We start from the raw sequence: 17,350 nt of genomic DNA on the forward strand, positions 1-17,350 counted from the left end.
CTAATGGGGATGCTAAAGGGATTCTTTTTTTTTTTTTTTTCCCATCTTCTTACTGTATTTGCAATTTAGAAACAACCCTCTTACAGAAGATAGAGGCTGGATTGGAAGTTAGGAAGTTAGGAAACTTTTCAGTTCTGAGTGAGAGAGGGTAAGGGTCTGAACTAAGATGGGTCAGGCAAGTGTGAGAGATGGTGAACTGAGTGAATGACAGTCCCATCAGGAGAGAGAGGAGCAGGTTTTAAGAAGATGCTCTCAGAGATGAGGCGTGTGGGCTGGTTGGCATCCCAAAAGATGTCTACTCCAACTGATGACCATGTATTACTTTTTGGCCCTCTTGATTTTGTTGTTTTTATAATACTGATTATTTTCCTCATTATAAAATATATAACTTTCATTGCAGATGATTTGAAATATCTTGCAAAGTAAGAAAAGCCACCAGATCTTATATAATATCTACATCTGATAATCTAGATATTACAAAACATTCTAAAAGTATGAACTATGCATATTGTACATTTTTCAAAATCTGTTTAATATCCTATATAGAATGTTATACCCTGCTTTAAAAATTTAATTATATACTAAAAGCACTATTCTGCCTGAGATAATCTTTGAATATATCACTTTAATAACTGCACGGTGTTTTATCCTATGAATGAACTATATTTCTCTATGATGAACATTAAGATTGACTTCTGTTTTGCTATCAGATATAATGTTGTGATAAACATCCTTGCATATAACATTAGATTACTCTGATTATTTCCTTGGTAGAAATTCCTGGCTCAGTCAGTTAAGCATCTACTTTCGGCTCAGATCATGATTCCAGGGTCCTAGGATCAAGCCCCGCATTGGGCTCTATGCTCAGCAGGAAGACTGTTTCCCCCACCCCTGCCTGCAGCTCCCCCGATTGTGCTCTCTCTCTGTCACATAAATAAGTAAAATTTTTTAAAAATTCCTGGAAGTGAAATTAGAGTGTTAAATTTATGTACAATAATAAAATCTCCTGATACATATTGACAAACTGTTTCTCAAATGCACTGTCCCAATTGATGTTCCCATTAGCCCTGAGAATTGCACTGATTTTTTTTTTCTTTTCTAGGTGTAGAGACAAAGATTTCTTCTTTTAATTTGCATTTCCAGAATTACAAGTTAATATACTTATTATAAATTCGTATTTTCTTGTTTTGTGAATTGTTCCTTTATGTTTTGGGATTATTTTTCTATTAGAAATTTTTTCTTGAGTTGTATTAGTTCTTTATTTTTTTTTAAAGATTTCATTTGTTTATTTATTTGGGGGGGTGAGGAGCAGAGGGAAAAGGACAAGCAGACTCCATGCTGAGCGCAGAGCCCCATGTGGGGCTCAATCCCCCAACCCTGAGATTATGACTTGAGGTGAAATCAAGAGTCGGATGCTTAAGCAACTGAACCACCCAGGAATCTCTAATTCTTTATATATTAAGTATATTGATCCTTTTTGTCTGACTTTTTTTTTAAACAAATATTGATATATGTAGTTTTAGAATTATTTTATAGCTATATTTATTTACTTTTTCATTTGGAACCTTTGCCTTCCTCTCAAATACTTCTCTTTCGGTGTCTGTGATATTGTTTGTCCTGTTTCCTATTTCTCAGTCTAATTCTCTATGGTGTCTAGATGACACTTCTTCCTTCTTCAAATAGAGACATTTTTCATGGCCTTTGGCCTTTTTACTCACTGTCCTTATGCTCAGAAAGCTCATCTATTCCAAATGTTTCAGTCTTTATAAATATCAACTCTCTTAATCAAAACAGTTTTTCTGAATATGTACATAGTATTAAATTCAAAAGTACAAAATAGTATACAGGTGAAAAATAAGTCTCTTTTTCTCCATGATCCCCAGCCTTTTTCTCTCCTACGAGGCAACCATTATCACACTCTCTTGTGGAGCCATCTAAAAATATTCTATGCATTTACAAATATTCATACAAATACTAGCAAACAAGCTATATATGCTGTTCTACATATTACTATCTTCACTTCACAATAGATTTTGGAGATCTTTTCCTACCAGTACACATGAGACAGCCTTGTATTTCATTATGTGAATATTCCATAACATTTTAAACCAGTCTTCTAAAGCTAAATAAACTTTCGTTTATTCAAAATGGATTGCTTCAAATCTATTGCGATCACTTATAAACATTATTTTGTATATATAGAATAACTACCTAGGACTAGAATTGCTAAATAAAAAAAGTATGTACATTTGTTATTTTAACTAATTGTAAAATTTCCTTTTATTAAGGTTGTACCAATGCACAGCCCCTCTATCAATGCTTGGTAATTGTGTTATAAAATTTGGGGGGTTTTGCCAGTCTGATAGGTGAGAGTATCTCATTGTAGTGCATAATTAAGGTGAGGACTGCTGTCTTTTTTACACATCTAAGAGAGATCTGTATTTCCTTTTCAGTAAACTATTTTTAATAGCCTTTATCCCCTTTTACTCCTATTTTGTATTGAGTAGTTGGTCTTTTTCTTAGTAATTTATAGAAATTTGCTTCTAGTATATGTTATATATATTATGCCTCAATTTTTACATAGAATGAATTTGTTGTGTTTTATTTTCTACAGAACTTCTGTAGTTATTATAATAACCAATTGGTAATTGGTAAACCAATAAACCATTTCTTATGGTTTCTGAGTTTGTGCTATACTTGGAAAGGTCTTCACATACTATTACTACTTAAGACAACATTTTCCAATGTTTTATTCTTATACTTATATACAGCTATTTTTATATCTAGATCTTTGATCTATCTGGAATTTATTTACATGCGAAATGTAAGGTAGGAATCAAAAAAAAATTTTTTTTTTTACTAACTGCTATCCACTCTCTGCAACACCATTTTTTGAATAATTATACCTTCCTTCCCAAGTTGAAATGCTGTCTTTATCACCTACTTATGTTTTGCAGTCCATTTCTGGATATTTTATCATGTTAAATTGATGAATGTGCTCCAACATATTTTAATTACTATAGGTTTATATTATAGAGTAGGGCAGTCCCTTTTCATTCCTCTGTTCTTAGTTTTTCATGACTGTCCTTGTTTATGTATTTTTACACATGAACTTTAGAATCAGCTTGTCTAGCTCTAATTTTTTTAAAGAATGCTTACTGTTGAGGCGCCTGGGTGGCTCAGTGGGTTAAGGGCTCTGCCTTCTGTTCAGCTTATGATCCCAGGGTTATGATGCGGGATCCAGCCCCGTATCAGGCGCTCTGCTCAGAGAGCCTGCTTCCCCTCCCCCTCTCTCTGCCTGCCTCTCTGCCTACTTGTGATCTCTGTCAAAAGATAAATAAACATCTTTAAAAAAAAAAAAAGAATGCTTACTGTTATGCTGATTGCAGTCAGTTTAAATTTACAGATTAATTTGAGAAGAATCAACATCTGTATGATGTGGAGCCTTCCAATCCAAAAACATATATGTTTTTGATTTGTTCAGGTCTTCTTTTGTGTCCTTCAGTAGTGTTTTTCTTATATAAATGATGAACATTTATTTTAAAGTTTATTCTCATATTTCATCTTGTTCTGTTACAACATCTGTGATGTCGGTGCAAATCACTTTTACTTTATTTTTTTATTTTTTTTTAGATTTTTAAAAAAATTTATTTATTTATTTGACAGACAGAGATCACAAGGGGGCAGAGAAGCAGACAGAGAGAGCGGGAGGGGAAGCAGGCTCCGTGTTGAAGGGAGAGGCCCATGCAGGGCTAGATTCCAGGACCCTGGGATCATGACCTGAGCCAAAGGCAGAGGCTTTAACCCACTGAGCCAGCTAGCTGTCCCTGTGCAAATCACTTTTAAATCGATATATCTACCTTAGAGTCTTTTAGAAGCACCACACATATGGCCAGTTATATTCTAGATATTTCCACTTGAAAGTTCTGCTGTTATTTATTTTATTTTGCTTTATTATTTTTTAAGTAGACTCCATGCCCCATGGGGAGCCCAGTGTAGGATTTGAACTCATGACCCTGAGATCAAAACCTGAGCTGAAATCAAGAGTCAGATGCTTGCTTGTGAAATCCAAAAAAAAAAAAAAAAAAGCCTGTAAGTTAGTTAGTAGTATTATACCATGTTAATTTAATTTCTCAGTTTTGACAAATATGGCACAGTCCTATAAGGTGTCAACCTCAGGAGAAACTGAATAAAGATATGGAAATTCAGTACTACTTATGCACCTTTTCTGTTATTCCAAAATAAAAAAATTATTTATTTATTTTTAGATTTAATTTATTTATTTGACAGACAGAGATCACAAGTACGCAGAGAGGCAGGCAGAGAGAGGAGGAAGCAGGCTCCCTGCTGAGCAGAGAGCCCAATGTGGGGCTCAATCCCAGGACCCTGGGATCATGACCTGAGCTGAAGGCAGAGGCTTTAACACACTGAGACACCCAGGCGCCCCCCTAAAAATTTTATTTATTTATTTATTTTTATTTTTATTTTTTAAGATTTTTTATTTATTTATTGGACAGACAGAGATCACAAGTAGGCAGAAAGGCAGGCAGAGAGAGAGGTGGAGGCAGGCTCCCTGCTGAGCAGAGATTCCCGATGTGGGGCTCGATCCCAGGACCCTGGGATCATGACCTGAGCTGAAGGCAGAGGCTTAACCCACTGAGCCACCCAGGCGCCCCCCTAAAAATTTTATTTTAAAAAGGAAAAAAAAAAGTCAGATGCCTAACGAACTGAGCCACCCAGGCACCCCTGCTGTTATTCTAAACTCAACAAGTTCCAAATTTTAATTATCGTTCTCCACTAGCCAAAGTGTAATCTGTCTTCTTCAGTTTTGTATCTTACCAGTGCCTGGTATAGGGCCATGTGCCTGGCACATAGTAGGCTTATATATGTCTTCTGAATTGAAATATATGGATATGTGCCTTCTTTCTCTCTTTCCCTCTACATCTCTCTCCTACATACACACACACACTAAGGATCAGAGATATCACTCGTGGAGCCTAGTGCAAAGAAAGAGGAGGAGGAGAAGAGGAGGAGGGGCCCTGGTTGGAAAAGCAAGAAAAAGTGTTATTAAAGGTACTAAAATATAAAACTTCTTCCTTGTGGGTTGTACTTCCAGATCTGGTAAATATCCTCTTCTAATCTGATGATTTTAGTGCCTAATTAATTATCACTTCCTGAATCGCTATTACATTTGCGGTAACAAAATAGTATTCTTTCAACTTTAGACAACAAAAATAACAAAAAATAACAAAACTTTTAGAAGCTCCAATAACAAAAATGCATTGTCCTTTCTGAAGAGAATGGGAAACTGGCACTTGGGTTTAAGCACAGAACTGAGATTTCAGTAGAAAAGCAAAGAAAAGGCTATGAAGTAAGAAATATACCAACAAGGGGTCTCTTTCCTCTAAGAGCTGTCTGTGCATGCCGGCAAGAATAGCAGCCATTGGGCACCTGGCTGGCTCAGTGGGTTAAAGCCTCTGCCTTCGGCTCAGGTCATGATCCCAGTGTCCTGGGGTGGAGCCTCCCATTGGGCTCTCTGCTGAGCAGGGAGTCTGCTTCTTCCCCACCCCCAACTGTCTCTGCTTCCCTCTCTGCTTCCCGACTTGTGATCTCTGTCTGTCAAATAAATAAAAAATTTAAAAAAAAAAAAAAAGGGGGCGCCTGGGTGGCTCAGTGGGTTAAGCTGCTGCCTTCGGCTCGGGTCATGATCTCAGGGTCCTGGGATCCAGTCCCGCATCGGGCTCTCTGCTCAGCGGGGAGCCTGCTTCCCTCTCTCTCTCTCTCTCTCTCTCTCTCCTGCCAGCCTCTCTACCTACCTGTGATCTCTCTCTGTCAAATAAATAAATAAAATCTTAAAAAAAAAAAAGAATCGCCATTTCCTGCTAAACTAAAGCTAGACTCTTAAACAGCTGGAAGTCCTTGGGCAAATCAAACAGAGTCAAGATTTAGGACAGGAGTCAGCAAACTATGACCTACTAGCTAAGTCTGGCCCACAGCTTGCTTTTTTTTTTTTTTAAGATTTTATTTATTTATTTGACAGAGAGAAATCACAAGTAGATGGAGAGGCAGGCAGAGAGAGAGAGAGAGGGAAGCAGGCTCCCTGCTGAGCAGAGAGCCCGATGAGGGACTCAATCCCAGGACCCTGAGATCATGACCTGAGCCAAAGGCAGCGGCTCAACCCACTGAGCCACCCAGGTGCCCCCACAGCTTGCTTTTATAAATAAAGTTATATTGAAATAAAGTCATGTTCATTCGCTTATGTTGCTTATGCTGCTTTCTCACCATAACACCACATTTGAGTAGTTCTAACAGAGAGTGAATATCCCAAGAAGCCTAAAATATTTACTATCTGGTCCTTTATAGAAAAAGTTTGCCGACCACTGGTAAAGACTCTTTGCAAGTGTGTATTTGCTAAGATAAGATATTTTTCCAGACTTCTAGGTAGAAGCCCCAAACAAGTGAAGGATCGCATACTCAATTGAGAATATGGAGGCCGATCATGCAGAAGCAAGAAAATTGATCACTTAGCCAGTGGGCTCTGGAACCAGTTGGCCTGGGCTCAAATCATGATTCTATCTCTTATTAGTTGTGTGACCTTAGGCAAGATTCTGTGCCTTTGTTTGTTGTGAAATAATCACTCCTACCTCCTAGGGTTGTTGTGAAGGGTAATTTAACACATATAAGACCTCCTAGGGATGCCTGTGTGGCTCAGTTGGTTAAGCAGCTGCCTTCGACTCAGGTCATGATCCCAGGGTCCTGGGATCGAGTCCCACATCGGGATCCTTGCTCGGCAGGGAGCCTGCTTCTCCCTCTGCCTCTGCCTGCCTCTCTGTCTGCCTGTGTTTGCTCGCTCTCTCTCTCTCTGTCTCTGACAAATAAATAAATAAAATCTTAAAAAAAAAAAAAAAAGACCTCCTAGACTACTTTCTGGTATTAGTAAGGGTCATTAACAGCTCTAACTATGTTAAGCAATGCTGACCATAACTTTGTATTTCCTAAAGCATTTAAGACAATAAAGTAGAGGAATGTTATTTTAATTAGTGCTCTGATAATCAAAACAGAGTGGAATATGTCTGATGATGGATTGGGTGTAAGGAGAAATTGTGATGTATTTGGAAGACCATAGACAGAGATCTGTCTGGTTCTGGATAGGTAAAAGAACAACCATCACAAGCCACCAATCTCTAAAGGAGAAGGAAAACTACAAATTCTGTAATTGAGTGTTTATTTGTATTGCTAAGGTAACGTGTGACTGTAACACTTACTCATTCTTTTAATACTTTTCAAAGAATTACCATTTGTTAATTTAAATAGTACCTGATATTTGGTTGAAATCACTGGATGACTCTAGGTTTCTGTTTAAAAGTCTAAATCTATGAAACTTAAATATAAATGTAAAAATTAAAATCCATCATTTTTTGTGGGTATTACTGGCTTTAAAACATTAGAAAAATATTTCCCATGATTTAATATGATAGATGTGCTAATCCTCTGCTGCTTTTCAGCCCTATTCATTAACCTAAAATGTGCTACACTCTGTACATTACAGGATTCTGCTAACTGATTTATTTGTGTGCGTGTGTAATTGCATTTGACCTTTTATGAACATAAAATGTTTTTTAAAGAGCTAAAATCACTTTACATACATACTGCATCAGTTAACTTCCAGACTGCATTCTAATGTAGGGAGAGAATTTGTGGCTGTCATTTCCATTTAAAAATTTTAAAAATGAAAACTAAACCTTGTTCTTTTTTTAGTTTCCAAATCATGCTCACAGCTTTTAACACATGCCATCCATTCTGAGCTAGAGTAGGTACCAATCCTATCTAATTGATAAGGAAGCCAAGGTTCTGAAGGTTTTTTGTTTTTTGTTTTTGTTTTTTCTTAAAGATTTTATTTATTTATTTGACAGAGAGAGATCACAAGTAGACGGAGAGGCAGGCAGAGAGAGAGAGAGAGAGAAGCAGGCTCCCCGCCGAGCAGAGAGCCCGATGCGGGACTCAATCCCAGGACCCTGAGATCATGACCTGAGCCGAAGGCAGTGGCTTAACCCACTGAGCCACCCAGGCACCCAAGGCCCTGAAGGTTTAAGGGATTTACTGGAGGTTGTGAAACTGTTTAGTGAGTCCCAGAATCCAGAACTGGGTCCCAGTGTCCACTGTCCACTGTCTACTTGTTAAGTCAAATTTGGGTAGGATTCTCTCTTTGAATCTCATCGTCTTAGAGGATCTTTCCTTCCAAGGTCTGCCACTCCAGTCCACATGTGAATTGGTTTTGGAGCCAGGAGTAAATTCAGATCTGCTTACTCTCAAACCACTGTACTTGCCACCACCTTATACATATGTTATCAAGAAAAAAGGTAATTTTTTTCCATTTTCAAATCTGAACAGTTATGGCTGTACACACAAACCATATACACAGTTAACTATATTATTCTGTAGGAATTTTTAATTTTATAGAAAATTCATGTATATGCAGAAAAAAACCCTTATGTCAGGGGGATTTTTACACGGGAAAAATTTGTACAAAACACAACTGTGAACTGAGAGACAAAGGGCCTCTTCATGAGTATAATAAATAATAGACCTTCCACCTACTTCATATTTTCCTGTTGATCCTTTCCTAAGTAATATGAATTTGAAGTCCACTGCTTGCCTAGAAATTCTTCAGTGAAGCCTGAAGGATGAAAATGCTGGACATTTTAAATGCAGCTAAAATACATTCATGGTGGCTGGATATTTAAGTTGGTGTGTGTGACTGGAAAGGAAATAGTGGTTTTCCCACTTGACATTCCTTCATCCCCCTGACCGCTACCTACAAATGCTGGTTCCACAGGAAATTAAGGTCCTAAGGTATGTGTAGTAAGCCATTTATTATTGAACATTTTCAATAAAACGGCTCATGGAAGAAAGAGTAGAATAAAATCCTTGAGGGCAAGGATTTCTTTTGCGCTTGTTGCACTTTGATGTACCTACTTTATTTACTTGTTTTATGTAAAACAACTGGAGCCCCCAAAACAATGGAATTCAGTATGGGATGTGATCCATCTGGGAACAGCCTCAGCTGAAGAGCTGGTCTACCCACGGAGCACATTGGAAGACATAGGGGGAAATTCCAACTATTCAGCAAACTTACAGTTTCCAGTTGGGTTAGAGCCCAGTTCTCCCATCCTATGCAATCATTGCAATGAAGTTCAGAAGAATAATCTGAACCAAACAACTGAGAAAGTTCTATATCTTCCAATACCTAAGAGAGAGAGAGAGAGAAGGAGAAAAACTATTTCAGGGTTCCGTTTCTTTCAAAATGCTTCAAAGTCTCCACATCCCTCTCAAAATCATCTTCATGGCCTTTCTTTGGGCTCCCACAGATACTAGGTGTAGAGTTGCATCTGGAAAGTTTATTGGGGAGCCATCTCAGGAAATATACCTGTAAAGAAGAAAGGCAGAGGAAAAAGCTAAACTGCAGCTGGTTACAAATGAGGTCTCGGCCAGTTTGAAGGGGAGGTCTAAGCTGGGTGGACCAAGCTGACCAGGCCTCAGCCTAGTCATTGTATTCTCACATTAGTCAGTCATTAGTCATGGGCTGTTCCCTAAAAGGGATGCGGTTCTGTGAAGCCAAGGGCACGGACCATGGAAAGACACACCATGAGTCCACCAGCAGCAGCTAGTGTTGAGTGCATCAACCCTGAAAAGCAGGGTTGGGTAGAGGGCCATTGCATCTACTGTGAGGCCATACACGATGTGACCTCTTCATATCACCAAGCTCATGCCCTCTCTAACTGCACTGGCTTCTTTCCTAGATCCTGAAACTACCACACATGCACCCCTCTCGGGACCTTTGTTCTTCTTCCTGTTCCCTCTGCCTGGAAAACTTTTAAGGTGATCAGTTGTTTTGGTTTGCTGGGGGTTTTGCCCAGGAAGGCCTACAACCTGGAAACCCTCTTAGTCTCTGACAGGCTGGAATGGTTGGTTACCTAAACTTCTTCCAGATATCCACATGCTTTACTCCTTCACCTCCTTCCATCTTTGCTTCCATTGCATCTTATCTGACCATCCTATTTAAAATTATACCCACTTACCCTCACACACACGCTCTTAATTCTCTTTCCCTGCATTTGTTTCTTTCCTGTGGCACTTAATATCTTCTAATATGCTATATCACTTATTTGTCTTATTTAGTTTAGGGATACAAATCCCACCATGATGGTTTCTGGCACATAGTAGGCACTTGATGAAATAAATAAATAAATATTTCTAATATTTCATAGAAAGCTCCTGGTTCCTATGCAATGTATGCTGCCCTTTAATGATTAGTTAAAAATATTTCAGATTGTAATCATTTATCATTGTTAATTATTTGGCAATTATGCTGGTAAAAGGTCAAATTGATCATGGAACCATTGCTTTGGTAAACGAATGGAGAAAGGATTTTAAATGAAATCATTCTGCTTCGTGCTTGATGGTAATGACATACTATTTTTAAATTTTGTGAAATAGCAGATTACTTATTTAGAATCTGCAACTTGAAAAAATAAGCTAGGGAAAAAAAAATGTGGCAATCTGACTGACTGACAGTGTTAGCCACCCTGAAACAAATACCTGGTAGGAGCCATTTTCTGCATACACCTGTATGAGCAAATGTTTACACTGGACACAGGACAGCTTGAGACTAAAATTTCTGCAGCTGCAAAGTCAAAGCATTAGATTTTGCTTTCTCATCAGTGATTCATATTTTCTTTGAAAAGAAGGGCAGAAGAAGAAAAAAGGGTATTGTTCGGAGAGATAAATATTTATTTGCACCTAAAAGAAAATTTTTTTAGAAAATATAATACTCAAACACACATTTTCATTTCCATAAAATGTAATAGATGCCTTTCACTCCCATTTTTGGGAACTTCACCCAAATATAGTTCCCTCTGCTCCACAAAGAGTGAACTATGATAAGAAATATGAAGTCATCTCTCATAATAGTTTAAGTGAAATTTTTTTGTTTTAGGAGAGAATTAATATCCCTCCAAACTCCTCTATCAGCTGACTTTGAATTTGGGCAAATAACTATTACTCTCAAGCTCATGGAGAATTTTTAAAATCAAAATATTTTTTTTTTTTTTTAAAGATTTTATTTATTTATTTGACAGAGCGAGATCACAAGCAGGCAGAGAGGCAGGCAGAGAGAGAGGAGGAAGCAGGCTCCCTGCTGAGCAGAGAGCCTGATGTGGGCCTTGATCCCAGGACCCTGAGATCATGACCTGAGCCGAAGGCAGCGGCTTAACCCACTGAGCCACCCTTAAAGATTTTATTTATTTATTTGACAGATAGAGATCACAAGTAGGCAGAGAGGCAGGCAGAGAGAGAGAGAGGAGGAAGCAGGCTCCCCGCCGAGTAGAGAACCTGATATGGGACTTGATCCCAGGACCCTGAGATCATGACCTGAGCTGAAGGCAGCGGCTTAACCCACTGAGCCACCCAGGCGCCCTAAAATCAAAATATTTTATCCTAAGAAAATACAATGAATGAAACCCAACTGAACATATTGTCTCATGATAGGAATTATGCATTTAGCTTTCCATTATTTATACAAGTAGTCATACACAATATCGTTGACTTAAAATAGATCCTGTATCTTTGTTCTGTTTATAAAACAATAGAGAGTAATTAACATAGGTTCTTAACCTGAAAAAGCCTATGGTTGTAACATATAGCCAGAAGGCTCACTGTGCTAATCAAACTTTTGTCTCCCTATATTGAAAAGGCAATAAATTTAAATCATATTTATTGTGTTTTTATTACAATTCTAATAAATTGCAGTTCTTTGTTGTAGTTCTACTAAAGAGCCTGGGTGGATCAGACCACTGGGCATCTGTTTTTGGTTCAGGTCATGAGCCCAGGGTCTTGGGATCAAGTCCCACATCGAGCTCCTTACTCAATAGGAAGTCTGCTTCTCCCTCTGCCTGCCACTCCCCCTGCTTGTTCTCCCTCTCTCTCTCTGATAATTAATTAGTTAATTAATTAAAATATTTTTTAAAAATGTACATTCTCTAAAGCTATAAGTTAAACTCCAACATGGACTCAAGGAATATATGACTTTTTTTTTAATTAAATGAAATTGGTTAGGTACTGTTATGCACTTGGTTGTTCCTCCACCCACACCTAAACTCCAAATTCATATTTTGAAGTAACTTCCAGTACCTCAGAATGTGACTATATTTGGAGATGGGGCCTTTAAGGAGGTGTTTAAGTTAAAACGAAGCCTTTAGAATAAGCCCTAATCAACCTGACAGATATCCTTATAAGAAAAGGAGATATGGGGGCAACTGGGTGGCTCAGTTGTTAAGCATCTGCCTTCGGCTCAGGTCATGATCCCAGGGACCTGGGATCTAGCCCTGCTTGGGGCTCCCTGCTCAGGGGGAAGCCTGCTTCTCCTTCTCCCACTTCCCCTGCTTCTGTTCCCTCTCCCGTTGTGTTTTTCTCTATCAAAAAAATAAATAAAATCTTTAAAAAAAAAAAAAAAGCAGATATGGACAAGGAGATAGATACCAGGGATATACCAGAACAGAAGAAACACCATGTGAGGACACAGTAAAGGTGGCCATTTGCAGCCAACATCCTGATCTTGGACTTCCAGCCTCCAAAACTGTGAGAAAATAAATTTCTGTTGTTAAAGTCACCAGTCCTATGGCATTTTGTTAATTGACTAATACAGTGCACTTTTAAAGTGTAGCAACTGTAACCATTAAGTAACTTTCCACTTACTTATTTTTATTTATTTATTTTGGAGCCCAGTGTGGGGCTTGAACTCACGATCTTGAGATCAAGACCTGAGTTAAGATCAAGAGTCAGAGGGTTAACCGACTGAGCTACCCAGGTGCCCCTACTATCCTTTTAGCCCTTAGTTAAATGCAATTTAAAGTTCTATTTGTTTGTTTGCTTTGTAGACCTTGGCATGGGGACTGGAAAAATTTTGCCTCTTACCCTCAGGAAACATCCTGTGTTCTTTCCTTTTAGCCATTCTTCCCTCTAGTGTGTTGCCCTTTGTTCCCCTTCAGCTTTTCCCCTTCCAGTGCTTTTGAAATGACCCACATGCTGCATCCAGATGTCTTTATATGGCAAAGGAAAAAATGTCGTTTTATTTTGAATGGAACAAATAGAGAAGCTGAAAGTTAAGGGGCAATAGATGGTACCAGAGCTCTTGAAAATCATTGGGATGGCATTCTTCCTTGTCAAATTCTAGGGTTTTTCCATAGACTTCTAATTAAATTATCGTTTTTTTCCCTAGCCATTTAATGATTGTACATTTCACCACCTTCATAAACCTTTCTCTTATTTTCCTCTTTTCGAAGAAAAAAAGTTCTCCTAGTTTCTCTTTTTTCTATAATCTTTTTTACTTTGAATCTTTCTATTCACATTCTTTTTTTTTCTAAGATTTTATTTATTTATTTGACAGACAGAGATCACAAGTAGACCGAGAGACAGGCAGAGAGAGAGAGAGGAAAGCAGGCTCCCCGCTGAGCAGAGAACCTGATGCGGGACTCGATCCCAGGACCCTGAGATCATGACCTGAGTCGAAGGCAGCTGCTTAACCCACTGAGCCACCCAGGCACCCTCTATTCACATTCTTGACCGAGTGTTTTTCCATTAGCAATCATGACTTTACAAATAACAAGTACATAAGAAATGCTTCCTTGATGAATATATAAATATCAAAATGCAACCTGCCATTCTCCACCTCTCACCATACCACCGGCTGTGGCTCTCACCTGAGCCTTCACCTTCTCCTGGGTCCTGGGCAACGCTCTTTATTGGTCCCTATCCTCCACTGGTTTCTTTTTTCTTTTTTTTTTTTTTTAAAGATTTTATTTATTTATTAGACAGAGAGAGAAATCACAAGCAGGCAGAGAGGCAGGCAGAGAGAGAGAAGGGGGAAGCAGGCTCTCTGCTGAGCAGAGAGCCCGATGCGGGACTCGATCCCAGGACTCTGAGATCATGACCTGGGCCGAAGGCAGCGGCTTAACCCACTGAGCCACCCAGGCACCCCCTCCACTGGTTTCTGAAGGTGTATTCTCAACACAGCAGTCAGTGACTTTTAATTAATTAATTAATTTATTTATTTATTTATTTTTCAAGTGGGCTCCACTCTGGGCTTGAACTCACCACCCTGAGAGCAAGACCTGAGCTGAGATCAAGAGTCAGATGCTCAACTGAGTAAGCCACCCAGGTGCCCCTCAGCCAGTGACTTTTAAAAGATAAGGCAAATATGTCACTGTTCTACTGAAAGCCTGGGCATCATTTTACTCAGAATAATACACCAAGACCTTATGATGATCTACAAGGCCCCATGTGACCTGCCCTCCCCTTGCAATCTCATCCATCTCACCCATCCCTTCCATGCTGGCACCTGCTCTTCCTCAAATTCCTGTAGAAAAGTCTTATTTTAGGGCCCCTCCCTGTTTCTGACCAACTCCACAGAGTTGCACTTTTCCCCTTATATTTCTTCCATTTTCTTCTTCTCCTGTTCCTTACTCACCCTCTTTGTTCCCAGTTGATAAATCCCACAGACATGTCGACACTCATATTCCTTTCTCCCACTCTTGGACCATTCTTGGGTCTTCTTGGTTGGCTCCTCTCCTTTTCCTGACCTCAATATTCTCTGTCTTGAGCTTTCTCCTTTCTTCTGTGCATGTTCTCCAGAGAGAAATTCTCATCCATTTCATGATTGTAAATACAACATCTGTGTTATGTGCTGAGGATTTCCAGATAAACATCTCTAGCCCAAACCTCTCCTCTGTCCTCAACACTTGGATATCCAGTTATGAACCTGTCATTCTCTGAATATCCCCCTTATCATGTGTAGAACATGTTTTCTTCCAGTCCTGCTTTGTTTCCTAGCTCTGCAGCCCAGAACAGGGCACCATCATCTACCTACATGTTTATGCCAACAACTTGGAAAACATCCTCCATTCCATCCTCTCCCTGTGTATACCCATCCCATCCAGTTGAACAGCAAGCCCTGTAATATTACCTCCTTAATAAACCCTAAACCAATCCACTCTCCACTCTTGCTTTCTTCTCTTGCTTCTAGGCGATGTCTGTCTCTTTTCAGATGAGAGGTCCCTGCTTCTATTCTTCCTCCCATGTCATGTTCCCAGCCTCATCACTTGCCCTTGGACCACTGCCATCGCCTCTTGCTTTTTGGCACAATCTAATCCCTTTCCCACATTTCTGCCAGTTGGGTCTTTTTTAACACACGAGATCCAGAATCTTTAGTATTGCATACGAGGCCTTTTGTAATCTGGTGTTTCTCTGTGTCTCCAAATTTATCTCCGTGTCACCTGTCACATGCACTGTACCCTCCCTGCTTCTATGCTTTTGCTGTGCTGCTCATGACAAGCCCCATTATTTGTCTGCCTTACTTTTCTTTGCCCTTCGGAAGCTTCATTTAGATTCTATCCCTTCTAGAAAACCTCCCTTGATTTCTCACAATTCAAGATATGTGGCTCTTGAGTTCCCTATCTAACTTCTGCCATGGCACTCATCACAGAATATTCTCTCTCCCACAAGATTGAAAGATCTGACAACAGGAACTCAAACTGTGTATAACGGGCACAGAGTCAGTGCTCAGTTAATATTTGTTGAATAAATTAACAGCTGCATCTTGAATACAGTTAGAGAAGTACAGATATCTAGGCACAAAATAAAAAGGCAGCAACACTGTTGACTCTGGAGGGAATTGTGAGATGGAAGGTCAACTAAGGAATTTTCATTTTCCTCCTTATACACTTATTTAAAAAAAATAATTACTGGGGTGCCTGGGTGGCTTAGTGGGAAAGCAACTCCTTCAGCTTGGGTCATGATCCCAGAGTCCCGGGATTGAGTCCCGCATCAGGCTCCCAGGTCCACAGGGAGTCTGCTTCTCCCTCTGACCTTCTCCCCTCTCATGCCCTCTCTCTCTCTCTCTCAAATAAATAAATAAAATCTTAAAATAAAATAATAACTGGCCAGCTGTATAGAAGTTATGAGACCAAGAGAGCCTGACATGAAAGACATGAGAGTTGTTCGAACTGGGGCCTTGCTCTTTTTTAAAAAAAAAAATTTTTTTAAGATTTTACTTATTTATTTTTGTAAGAGAGAGAGAACAGGATGGGGGCAGGGATGGGCAGCAGAGGGAGAAACAGAATCCCTGCTGAGCAGGGAGCCCCGATATGGGGCTCTACCACAGGACCTGGAGATCATGACCTGAGCTGAAGGAAGATGCTCAACCAAATGAGCCACCCAGGCAGCCCCACCTTGCCCTTCTCTAGACTCCCAACAAAGTGAGTAACCCCAGCCAAACCTCTTAACTATTTTGGGCCTCAATGTCTCCATGTAAAATCAGGATTGGCTAAACTAGCTGTTCTTCTAGAATATTTCCTAACTCTAAAATTTTACTATTTTACAAATGGAACTAATTAACAACTTCATAGTAAAACTTGTAGCCCCCTTCTTCTGTTCTCAGGCAATATTTATATGCTTCTTGGATGTTAAAAAAAAAAAAAAGCTATTCCACATTCTCTAGGACCCATTTAATACCTCAGGGTAGCAGGATATCAAAGAAAGTCTTCATTTGCTCTCTTGGCATGCCTGACTTTTTTTGGGGGAAAAAAAAAAGTCTGCACAACAACATGTTTCTTCTGAGCTGTATTCTCCAAACCAGTATTCCAAGAGATGGAAATAGGTCACCTCAGTGGAGGTCAAGTAAATCTGGGAACTTGCTGCATTTTAAAGTCCTTTTTGAAAGTGTGCAACCTATTTTGGTTTATTGAAGGCTTAGAGAAGTCTAGCAGTGTAGCAATGTACTATCCAGCCCTTCCCTAACCAATGTGAATGTGGAACACTTTTATCATGGGGCATGTATCCATATTCTGTGGCAATTTGTTATGATGGCACCAACTTGGGAAACTCTGAGAGCAACCTTTACTCCTGTTCCCTTTAGTTTTTGGTCATTCATAAACATCCTTGTATAAGCAGCTTGACTTAAACTAGGACTATTTCATGGCATGATAAGTGCCCTGGGTGATTCTTTTCCAATCAGATCATTATCTCCACTGAATCCATTTTTCTGTTTCAGACTGCCCCAATATAAGAATTTATTTCTATAGCATTTCTTTTTCTTTCTTTCTTCCTTTCTTCTTCTTCTTCTTCTTTTAAATTATTAGACAGAGAGAAACAGAGAGGGAACACAAGCAGGGGGAGTGAGAGAGGGAGAAGCAGGCTTCCCATTGAGCGGGGAGCCCAATGCTGAGCTCTGAGCTGAAGACAGACGCTTAAGGACTGAGCCACCCAGGGGCCCCTCTCTAGCATTTCTTAAAGTTAT

The sequence above is a fragment of the Neovison vison genome, chromosome 3, assembly GCF_020171115.1.
Source record: "Neovison vison isolate M4711 chromosome 3, ASM_NN_V1, whole genome shotgun sequence".
NCBI lineage: Eukaryota > Metazoa > Chordata > Mammalia > Carnivora > Mustelidae > Neogale > Neogale vison.